The sequence below is a fragment of the Triturus cristatus genome, chromosome 9, assembly GCF_964204655.1.
Source record: "Triturus cristatus chromosome 9, aTriCri1.1, whole genome shotgun sequence".
Taxonomy (NCBI): domain Eukaryota; kingdom Metazoa; phylum Chordata; class Amphibia; order Caudata; family Salamandridae; genus Triturus; species Triturus cristatus.
In genome coordinates, this window is record NC_140592.1 from 1,129,061,457 (window position 1) to 1,129,074,007 (window position 12,551).

Below are 12,551 nucleotides of genomic sequence, written 5' to 3' on the forward strand. Positions count from 1 at the left end.
AGGACCGGAGGCAAGTAGTATGCTGTAACTTTCTTTATTCCTCCTTCCAGCAGTCTTTAGCTTTTTCAACTTTTATAACAAAAACTAGCACTCACATGGTGCTTCAGTGAGGTCATGCACAGTCCACCAATAGGCAGTCTCCACTATCCCCGAGGACGTGTGCTTCCTGTGCCAACTCCTCTTTCTTTCCTGCTGCCAGCATTTAAGTCACTTTTTCCTTTACTCGTCAGGGTTGTGAGGAAAATTATGGGAGAATTAAATCCTCCCCCGATTCCGGCTAATTCGGCAAGGAATCTGGGTTTTAGGTTTGACTCCCAACTGACAGGCAAGGCCCAAATAACGCACATTTCCTCTCAATGTTTTTGGAAATTGAAGGCATTGCGTAGATGTCTTCACTTCCTCCCCATGGATTGTAGGAAATTGGTGGTCTATGCTCTCATTACTTCTCAGCTTGACTACGCCAATAGCCTCTTCATTGGCCTCCCTGACTATCTAATGAGGCGACTTCAGCGGATTAAGAATGCTGCAGCTAGGCTCATCAGAAATGTGCCCCTATGCTATCACAGTTCTCCCCATCTGTGCAGTCTGCATTGGCTTCCTGTAAGGAAAAGAGTCATGTTCAAGGTTCTGGTTTTAGCTCATAAAGCTTTAAGAGGGGTAGGCCCTCTTTACCTGAAGCGAAGGCTCCAGAAATACCAGAACGCTAGAACACTCAGATCCAACAATCGTAACTTCCTGGTCACTCCATGCTTTAAGAAGGCAAGGACGGGTGGCCGTGCTTTTTCCGTGAAAACAGCGATGTTATGGAACACACTGCCCAATGACCTTCGGCAGATAAGTGTGGAATTGCCTTTTAGGAAGGCCCTTAAAACCTGGCTGTTTGGCCTTCCTTAGAGATAACCTCGTCCTTTTGCCTCTCTCTCTGTCCTCCCTCACTGGATGGATGCTAGCGCCGGGACACCTCCGTTGGAGGTAGCTGTTGCGCTCTATAAGTGCTAATAATAATAATAATAATAATGTTTTAGATAGTTGTTGTGCGCGCTTTTGAAAATAATGCAGCGCTTGAAGTGATCGTTCCCCTTCTGCCTAGCGTGTGGGGGATAACGTGGTTTGGCATATTGTGTTGATTGTTACTCGGTGGCATCTCTTACTGTTCAGTTGTGAGGGTGCTTCATTAGGGTATTTTCTTCCCTTCTTTGTTGGTTACCAGGGCCGCAGTAGCACTGTCGGAAGCTCTGCTAGCGGCACCCTTAAAGCCAGGCAAGCGATGCAGTGCGCGTTGGGACTGCGGGGGCACCTGGCTAAACACGTTGATCCCAGCTGCTCTGTGTGATGGGATCGGCGAGTTTAGTCACGGAGCCAGCGTTTATTCCTGATGCACGCCAAATGCCTGAGATGTCTGGAAGCCCTGACGCCCACCGGTGTGTGGTTCTGTGCCGATGTGCTCACAGCTTGACGCTCGCATCATTGCGGGTCTGTATACATGCCGTGAGGCGCAAGAGGCACTGTCAGTGCTAGAAGGCTGTGGAGCGGAGAGGCCCAGACTATTGTGACACCTGACAGACTAAGGGTGAGTTGCCCCCTTCTGGAGTATTCCGGCTGGCCACTTGGCGGCACAAAAATTATTCAGTGATCCCTCACTCTCAAAATACTGCCAAAGATTCTGCTAATTGCCTGTTAGCGCTCAGAGCGTTTTTGAAAGACAAAAGGGGTTAATACATATATTTTTTTGTCCCAGCCACCTTACTGCCTTATTTTTTTCCCTCAGTCATGAAGGAGGAATAGGCAGAGGAAGAATCCATGCAGGTTCTTCTCCTCGATGACGAATTTTGTGATGCAGGTGATGCACCCATTCATCAAGCAGTGGCAGAGCATATGAGACCTTTTTAGCGCCGCATAATGCAGATAGCTTATGCTATCCAAGCAGATAGACCCCAAAAAGCTGAGAAGCGCAAAAGCGCCTCAAACATGGATGTAGGTGCATTTGAACGGTTGAAGAAAGCCTTCTCAGCAAGGCCAGTGGTAGGAGGGCAGGATACCACCCCAGACATCCCAGAGTTTGGTCAAGATGAGGAAGAAGAGTCCTTAGGGGACTTGGCAGAGGAGGCAGTCCCATCTAGGCCCTGGCACCCCATAGTGTCACCCTCAGGCGCACCCAAAAAAACGGAGGACCTTTCCGACATGTTGGTACCGGAGGATTTGATTCACCCACGATCCTCAGAGTGGACACCCTCTCCAAAGGTCTCTGTGTTCATTGCTGGAAGGCTGCGGAAACCTCTTGAAAGGAGGTATGGGCTTGCCTCAGAGCAGAGTACCTTAGCCCTGGCCTTCCAGGCAAAGTAGCAACCATGCCCGAGGTCTACCCAAAGATGGCCATCTTTTTACAAAAGTATGTGAGGGACCCAAAGAAGGGGATTGATAGATCCTGGAAATCCTGCCAGGATAAGCTCCTAGACATAACAGGACCCATCACTAAAATATAAGAATTGGTGGAAGAGGCCAAACTGACAGATATCCCTTTGTCCCCGGAGAGGATTTCCAATTGGGCACAGCGTGTGATAGTTTTTTTGGCAAATGCTAACTGCGCCCTCTCTACAGAGAGGCAGCGCTCTTTTCTTCTTAAGGTGGATCCCAAGCTTGGGGACCTGGCCTCTTTGGAGGCGGGCACGATATCGCAGGTCGGACTCTTTGGAGACCCATTCATCAAAGAGTTGACAAAATTCGTCTCCATGTTTACGTTCTTAGATAAGGCGCAGTCATCAATAAAAAAGGTCTCCCACCCTAGAGTTTTTGTCAGGGCAGGTCATGGCAGAAGGCGCCCGACTGGCCGTTTTTACACACAAGGCCCTCCAAGGGCGCAAGAAAGCCACAGACTCAGGCAAGTAAGAATTCTTCCAATCCCGAAGAGGCTACAGAGGCCCCGGAGGTAGAGGAGCAGCCAGAGGCCAGCCCTTGGCCACATCAGGTGAGCCTTTCTCCTTTTCACCATCTCAAGGTGGAGGGGAGGTTGGCGTTTTTCGAAGAAAATTGGAGGTCCATTACCTCAGACGCTTGGGTACTTCAAATCATCAAAGGTTTCCAGATAGAGTTTTACGGAACTCTCGTTCAGGACATCCGTCCCATGCCGCTGGTTTTCACACAGGACCAAGCCTCGCTAATAGACAAGGAAGTGGAGGACCTGTTGCGAAAAGGAGCTATTGTGTCTTTCTGTTTGCTCCCCAAAGGTTTTCTCAGCAACATTTTCCTTGTAGACAAGACGGACGGTGGGCAGCGACCTGTAATAAACCTGAAAGAATTCAACCAGTGGCTGGTATACCGCCACTTCAAGATGGAAGGAATACATCGGTTGCGGGACCTCCTGCAACCTAACGATTGGATGGTCCGGCTGGACCTGAAGGACGTGTACTTAGCGGTACACGTTTTTTCCCCGCACAGATGTTTCCTGCAGTTTCAATGGAGAATGCAGGTTTATGAGTTTGCCACTCTTCCCTTCGGCCTCTCATCGGCCCTGTGGTGTTTCATTAAGGTTCTCAAACCGGTTGTGGAGTCACTATGAGCCAGGAGTTTGTGTCTCATCACTAATTTGGACGATATCTTGCTCTTAGAGCAATGTCCTTTGCGCCTCTCGAGCCGTTTGCGGAAAACAGTGGATCTACTCCAGAATCTGGGTTTCGTGATAAACGACAAAAAGTCTCTAATGACCCCATCCAGACAGGTGACATTCTTGGGCTTTACCATTGATTCAGTGGCCCGCACTCTGAGTCTTCCAGCGAGGAAGATTACTAAGATCCGCATGGAACTGAGGAGGATGTTAGCTCGCTCCTCCACTTCCCTGAGACAGATAGCTCGGTTGGTGGGTCTTCTCGCCTATTCGAGCCAAGCAATCTTCCCTGGGCCGCTCCATTACAGGGCGCTCCAACGTTTGAAAGCCTCTCACCTCCACAAGAGCCTTCAATACTCGGACCAAGTCTCCATTACGGAGAAGGCCCGCATAGAGATGAGGTGGTGACTAGACCATATGGAAGCTTGGAACGGCAGGGCGCCAGCAAGTCGGGCTGGGGAGCCTGTTGCGGGGACTCCTTTACAAAAGGAAAGTGGTCTGTCAACGAAGGCCAGCTCCACATCCATTGCCTAGAGTTGATGGCGAGCTCCTTTGCAATCCAGTGCTGAACAAAAGACAAAGTGTCCTGCAGTGTGCTGTTGAAGATGGGCAATATCTCAGCAGTGCGTTACATCAACCATCTAGGGGGTACGAAGTCCAAGGCGTTGGCTGATTTGGCCAAGGACCTTTGGACGTTTTGCCTTTCCAACAAGATCTCGATAAAGACGGAATAGCTCCCGGGGGCTTCCAACGCGGTGGCTTATTGGTGCTCCAGGAGTTGGTCGGACATGAGTTTGTGGCAGCTGCACCCATGGACTTTTCAGAGAATACACGACCAGTGGGGCTCGTTTTCAGTAGATCTTTTTGCGTCCCGGTTAGACCACCAGCTACCGAAATACTTCAGCTGGAAGCCAGACCCTCTTACGTACGCTTTTCTCCAGAATTGGTCGGCAGAAGCGGGGTATGCATTTCCCCCGTTCGCGATGATAATATGACTCACGACAAATATCCGCAGACAACAGGCAAAGGTGGTGTTGATCACAAATTATTGGAGGTCTCAAGTGTGGTGTCCAGTTCTTCTGGAACTTTCCTGTGATTCTACAATCCTTCTACCCCGCAAACCTCTCCTTCTGAGAGATCCCCAGGGCAATCCCCATCCGCTAGTCCAGCAAGGGAGAATGCCACTAGCTGCCTGGCAGATTTCAGGCATCGCTGGAGAGTCTCTGGCCTTTCGAATGAGGCTCAAAAGCTGCTGGGAGCAGCGTAGGCGGACAGCACGAATAAAAGATATAGATCAGCTTGGTCCGATGGGTCAGTTGGTGTGTTCGGATTGATCAGGATCCCATGGGGTGCAAAGTGGTAGCAGTTCTGAACTTTTTGATGTCCTTAGTGGCCCAGGGACTGGCATACCGCACGGCTAACTCCTATAGGTCGGCGATTTCAGCAGGCCATACGCCAATCCAAGGTCAACCAGTTGGGGAGCACCCAATGGTCTGCAAGTTGATGAGAGGCATCCGCCTCTCGCTCCCGGCAGAACCCAGAAATTCGTCGCTCTGGGACGTTAATAAGGTGTTGCACTTGTTCCAATCTTGGCAGCCCAATAAGTACTTATCCCGTAAAGAGCTATCGGCGAAGTTGGCTATGCTTTTGTGCCTGGTTTCTTGCCGATGAGTGTCGGATGTTAGGGCACTAGACATTTCAGGACGAATTTTCACTCCACAGGGAGTTGCTTTCCATATTGTATGCATGACTAAGTCGGACTCCACAGTGATATCTTATCCAGCCTTTGATAGGTCCCCCAAGCTGTGTGTGGTATGATGTCTCAAAGAATATGAGGGTATGATGGAAGAGACCCGCCCCCCTGGGGAGCACCAATTGTTGATTTCCTTAAGGAAGCCCTTCAAAGCGATTACGCCACCAACTATAGCCCACTGGATCCGATGGGTGATGCAAGAGGCAAGCATAAACATCTTACAATTTGGTGCCCATTCGGTTCGAGGAGCCATGGCTTCAAAAGGTTTCTCCCAGGGGGCCAGGTTGGAAGATATTTTGAATGCTGCAGACTGGTCATCGGACTTGATGTTCAAGAAGTTCTAATTTAAGCCAGTTGTGGACATGGCGTCGCTGGTGGTGGATAAGCTTTGAACGAGCATAATCCTCGCCTCCGGTCCTGACATAGAATAAAAACTTTCCTAGTAAGCATGACGGAAAGTTTCAATTCTATTAAGGACACGGAGGCAATGATTATTCCAGCCCAGGGCTCTGAAGGTTTCCCTTTTCCCACCCAGTATTTTTAAAGAAATGTGCCCGTAAGGGTGAAGGTCTGCCATATGGTATATGTATATGCTTTAAAGTTATTTGCAATGTAGTTAGCGAAGACGGAGTCTGCTCTTATTTGTATTGAGATGTTTTCAAATTATGTTAAAGAATAAAGTTGAGATTGCTTTCAATGGTCTTGTGATCAGAGTCATGGGTTTTTGTTGTTGATCTGTTCCAGGTTCTAAAGGTTCCAACAATGACTACCAAGACACGAGGATTCCGTGTTCAAAGTCAAGAAAGAGGAGTTGGCAAAGGAAGTACATGCCCTCGGGGATAGTGGAGACTGCCTATTGGTGGACTGTGCATGACCTTACTGAAGCACCATGGGAGTGCTAGTTTTTTGTTATAAAGTTAAAAAAAGTTAACAACTGCTGGAAGGAGGAATAAAGAAAGTTACAGCATAATCCTCGCCTCCGTGTCCTTAATAGAATTGAAACTTTCCGTCATGCTCACTGCTCACTAGGAAATTTTTCATTCTCCCATATGCGCCAAAGTAATGCTTCAATTCTCCCTCTGGCCTCAAGTGGCGATCACTCATTTTCCCAGTAGCCTTCGTACAACATACAACTTCTCAGTTTGTCCTTTGCGGCTACCTTGGCATTCTTCTATGGAAGATAATTCATCCACTGCACAACTCCTTTCTGCTAAATTAGAGTTATGAAAGCTGTATTACACTTGTCTGTGACGCCACTGGGTGGGGAGTTCCCCATATTTCAAATGTCCAATTAGATGTAATTATCAGACTTCAGCATACAACAATTGTAGAATCAGTAAACCAACTTTGACACAAATACCAAAATTGTACTTTCTGCCTCTCTGAACATTGCATATATATACATCCACTTTACAAGTTTCAACCAATTTGAGTGTGTTAGAGCCATTGTCTGGGGACATTTAATAAATATGTGTCTTCTTGCTAGTAGCATAGGATAAAAACAAATTGTACATCTTCGCTCAATATGCAAAAAACTACAGGTGTTGGGTTCACTTCAATTATCAGCATGAGAATCTTAGATAATGACTTACACACATCATGTCAATAATGTTGCAACTTTGGAGAGCTGAAACACATATGCAAATCATCTACTGCCAACAAACCACACTTCTTACATCTTTTCTCCTCATTTTTCTGATCTTAAGTTTATTCAGTGGAAAGTAAAAAAAATGATTTCTCTTTCTTTGGCACAATGCAATGCACTATGCAATGCATCGTATCTGGCCTTAGCCTTGGCTTTATTCTTCAACTGCTCGATCAGAGCAATTGTTACTCTTTTCTTTGCCACTTCCATGCTTCGGCCAACTTATTTGTGCCACTGTACTACCATTGCACTCGTTTAATGCTTCAAATGGTTTAACATCCATCGCAGATTGGCATGTTAAACCATAGGCCCGGCAAATAGCTCTTAGCACCTCTGCAACAAGAATGTTCCTTTATATTGTCAATTGGATATACTCACTAACTAGCCGATTTGCCTTCCCAACTGCACCATTTCTTTGCGTATGATAAAATATTCTTATTTAATATTTAATGCCACTCTTCTTTAAAAATTCTTTCATTTCACTTGAACTAAATTACACACCATTACCATTACCATTACCTGTGAGAATCAGCTTAGGCACACCTTTCTGAGTTATGAGTTTTTAAAGAATAAACTGAAATGTAGTGCTTAAAAGCACCCACCGAGGCTATCTGGTCATGCTAGACTGGGCCAAATCCAAAACTTCAGGTCGACTACAATGGAGTATGAGTCGGATACAGTGCCCACTGCGAAGTACCTTGTTTGCGTCAACATCAAGGACGAGTTGCGAGGAACAGAGGTGGCAATGCGTCATTGATGATCCTTGTGATTTCTACTGGAGCAGCACTTTATGCCTGAGTCCTAGGCTCCAGGACTAGGGGGCCGATTATGATTGCGGAAGAACCGCCACTGCCAGCCATGCCGTGGCGATCCTTCCGCAATCGGACCAGGATTTTCCCCCCTCCACATTACGATGGCGGGGGGAATTGCTTTCAGACCTTGGCAGACGCAAAGACCATCCGCCACGGAACTGCCACAGGCAATTGTTCTGATTGCCTGGCAGAGGGGTCTGCATCCATGAAATGCTGGGGATGCCTAGCAGGCACCGTCCGCCAAATTAGGATGCTGTCTCCAGCCAGCCTTTCCATGGCGGGTAAGCCGCCATTGAAAGGCTGGTGGACATGGGTTTCGGGGGCCTGTTGTGGGCCCCTCTTGTGTTGCGGGGAGGTGTGGGTGTACTGGGGGGTACCCATGGTACCCCCCTGCATTTCACTGCACCAAGTGGCAGGTACCGTGTGGTGCCTGCCACATAGTGCAGTGAAATGCACAACATGCTATTTTAACATTGCAGCGGGTGCTCCTGTCAGCAGCACCCGCAGCAATGTTAAAATGCAAAATGCAACTGCCATGGTGGCGGTCGCATCCTAATTTGGTGTGCGGAACTGCCGCATTTATTGCGGATGGTCCCGGTCACCACCACGATGGCAGACGGACTCCAGTCCATCCGCAAATCGTAATCGGCCCCTAGGTTGGCACCACTTGGCAGGGCAAAACTCTCAGGTGGCCGTGTCCAGGTGCTGTAGAAGGGTGAGTTGGAAGTCTTGATGTTCCTGAGACTTCAAAACAGGAGGCAAGCCAGCAAGCTCTAGGAGTCACTTTGGTTCTGAATTGGAGAGATGCAGGTCCAGTCCATCTCGCTACCAGGAAAAGGAGGGCAGCAGGCGGCAGGTCAGACAGCAAAGCAGAATTCCAGCAGAGTAGCAGTCCAACAGAGTGGCAGAGAGAATTTATAAGTAAATTAAATATGCCGATTGTGGATAACCCACTGTTACCATAAATATTAATACTCAGATTTGTAAAGCATGGCTAATCACCCAGGAGGGTATCCAGGGCCTGTCCATAGGCACAGGGAGATTAAGTGATTTGAATCACAGGATGTCGGGATTCAAATCTGGATCACTAGCTCCAAAGTCGGCAGCTCTGGCCATCACGCCACATGGTCTCCCTCGTGTTCATGCAGAGAACGCATGCACTTTAGCACTGATTATCAGTGGTAAAGTGTCCAGAGTCCTAAAGCCTGCAAAAATGAAGTCAGCAAAACAGGAGGTCTGAAGGCAAAAAGCCAGGGAAATCTACAACAAGGATACTAGATCTAGCAATCACCAAAGGACAATGTGGTCCGTTTTCTACTCCTTAAATGGGACCCATATAATCTATTGCCACTCTTTCCTATACTCCTTCCAGTCAAACCACAGATACCATTGGCAGTCATATAGTAGTCAGCTCCTTATCTGCACTCTTGCTTACAATACAAATCCTGTAGTTTTGGCTAAACAGCCGTAGTCACTTTTGCCCTTCACTTTGTTTTTAGCTGCTGTTAAAGATTTCAGGAATCTGTTTGCATGAGTTGAAAGCCATTTTGTACTTGGCAGCCATTTTAGTTAGCTATATGTTAGCCATTTGCTTTCTCCCTCTTCCAAAACCTCACACATGCTCAGAAGGGCCTAGCTAGTAGAATGCACCTGCTCCTAGTATAGAACTGTCAGGCTGTTCTAACTGATGTCAGCAACTCATTACTCCTCCTACTTGTTGACTGTGCATTTCCTGTATGACCATCTATGTGTGTAACTCATCTCATGTGTACTTGTACCGCCTTTTTTGGGCCCCTGTGTGGGTATATAAGGCTCCTGTTCTCTACTCCTTAGAATGCCTCCTACAGTGACTTGAGGGTACTGTGTGACGCAATCTCCCTCATGTGAGGTTTAATAAATGCATTGTTTTTTATATTACAGCTTCTGTGCCAATCTCTTCTTTGTTGGTTTAAAAGGACCAGGTGTATCAGTGAAACCCCTGAGAAGGTTTTGATTTCTTCAATTGGCGCTCAACGTGGACCTCATCAGAGAAGTGGCTATCCAAGGGAGTGGTCTTGTTGGGAGACAGGAATCTACTGAGGAGGACAGGACAGGTCTCTATTAAGGGGTACCCCGCACTGAGATTCTCTGTCTCTGCAGCCCAGTATATTTTTCTGGTCTTCCTGATTTGACTCCTCCAAATGTTTACCACTCCTGACTGAGAACCTTTTTGGCGTGAGTATTCTAAAAACGACCGTTAGGTCACTCAGAACTTGGCATTGAGAGGTTGGAGAGTTTTGTGCTTGGTAAGGTCGTTTGTTGCGACGCTTTTTGGAATTGTATGGAAATTGGCCAATATTTGGAATTTGGAAATATATAAATTGCAATTTATGTAGGCAGGTAATGAGAAACTTTTGAAAACTTGAACGGCACACTTTGAGTTAAGTGCTCCTTTGTGTATAATAATGTATATGCTGCAATATTCTTGGCATGCCTGTTCTTAGCACACATCGTAGAATGCGTTGCTTTCTTGGAGGTACCATTATGGAACTTGTACGGCATTAGCCGGCTACCCTAGAGGGGGATACCTAAATAGGTTTAGGTATAAAAATGTATTTCTTCCTTGGTGACTAGTACCCCAAGGAACTAAATATGTACATAAAAAACGATCCTGGTCTGTGCACTTAGTAACATTCATAAGTGGTGATATGCAGAGCGATTTTTGGTGTTCTGCCAGCCAAAACTAGCAAATTTGGTGTATTTTGGCTTCTTGCAAATGGAACAGTCTTTTGGGCTGTTTTTTAACTACTTTTGAGAGACTTTCTTGTAAATATGACTTACAATTAACATTTACAAATGGTTTGGTTTCAGTACAGTCTGTGGGCTGTCTTTTGTTTCTGTCCTAAATGTTGATTTGTGGGTTAATTGTGTGTTTAAATGTCTATGTGGTTTGTCATTGGTGGTACTTGTGTGAGTAAGTAGCAATTGCGCTCTTTGTGTAAGAATGGCTAGCCTTCAGCGCACTCTATTGTGTGTTCTGAGTGTAAGACCCTCTTCTGAAAATGTCTGGAATGAGCTCAATGTGCTTTTTTTGTCATCATTCTGTTATGCAAAATATCATTAAAATAAAATATATTTTAAAATAATCCAGCAATGAATTACGTAATATATGCTAAATAGCTGCACGCTATCATTAAAATTGACAGAGTAAGACACTACACATGTGTGCAAATTGCCACAATGCTAAAGATAAAATTAGAATTCACAATCACTAGGAATAAAATAGGCCTCATAGAAAGGAAGAAAAAAACGAAATTGTGGGCTTTACAATAATTTGGACTATTAAAGGCATTCACATTATCTGAGTGAGTTGGTTGTTGTTGAACTAAACACACATTACAGAATGATAGATTTGTGCTGGCTTGAAAGGCGTGAGGATTCGACGCCTGCTGATCACAAGTAACAGCTGTGTCAATCGCACATGGCTATTTATGACTGCAAGCTACAGAGGGGAAAATGCTGAGTCACCTAGATTTTAAGTCAGTGTAAACCTGGTATAAAGGCCTCCATTAGAGACTGCTGTTTTAAAAGTTAGAAATACAGTTTCACTATTTTGTATAACAGAGAAAAGATAAGAAGGAATTTCCTTTCTTAATGTCCTTTAAAAAGTGGCGCAGATTTTTTCATATTTCAAGTAAGGCTTCTGTGCTTAGGGTTATAAATGAATGTGTTTTAAATATGATAGGAAAGGAATGACGCTTGATTTTCATATGTGCAACCATAAAAAAGGTTGGAGTTATTAAAAAAATAATAATAAAAAGGGGAATTTTGATTATATAAAAAATGTTATTAAAGATAAGTGCATTAAATTTGTTTTTTAATCTTTATACTGCCTAATAATAATACTGTGAACTCCTAGCATTAAAATTGAATTTAAGCAGCTTTTTAAAGCAATGGGGAAACTAATATGGAAAATGTCACTTTACCCAGGCATACAAAAACTCATTTTTATAAGGGTGTACCTTATACATTTCTGATCCCCCATCTCTGGGATATGTAGAGGACATTCTGGGGATGACTAATATGCCAAAACATTGTAGGATATTCATTTTTAAGTACCCCAAACACCAAAGTCGAAATTGGGCAAAATTCACTATTTAAAAGCAGTTCTGCAGCTTTCAAACTGCTCTTAGGCTTCAGCAAATGCACACATTTAAGTATAACACAAGTAGCTGACCACTATACTGCTAGACAAGCATACCGCAAACTGCTTACAAATATAAATAAATATAAAAACCCAGCAGAAGTCATTCTCTTACCTCTAACTTACTGGAAAACAGGAATAACAGGACTGCCTTTCAGCTGTGATTCTTCATAGTCACTTTGAATTGAAAAACCGCATGGAAAACCTTGCACACAAAATGGGACAGCTGGTAAAGGGTTAAAGGTCGAGTTCTACATTTAGAAACCTAGCTGGGCTCAGAGCAAGGTTTGCTTTGACATTTCGACCTCTGAAACTTTTTGAAAGACGAGATGGCAGGGCAGGGAGAGAAAGAGAAGTTTTTCTTACTTTTTTTGGCAAAAGCAAGTTTTTGTGCACTCATATGAACAGAGGGAAATATAATGGTATATGTGAACTCTGATTAAGAGAATGGCTATGCCATGTATATAGCACTAATGCATTTAGGACTGAGTTAAGGAGGCAATGGGATTTAGTTTGAATTCATGTGCCCTCATGTTACACTTGTACATTTGCTAAAG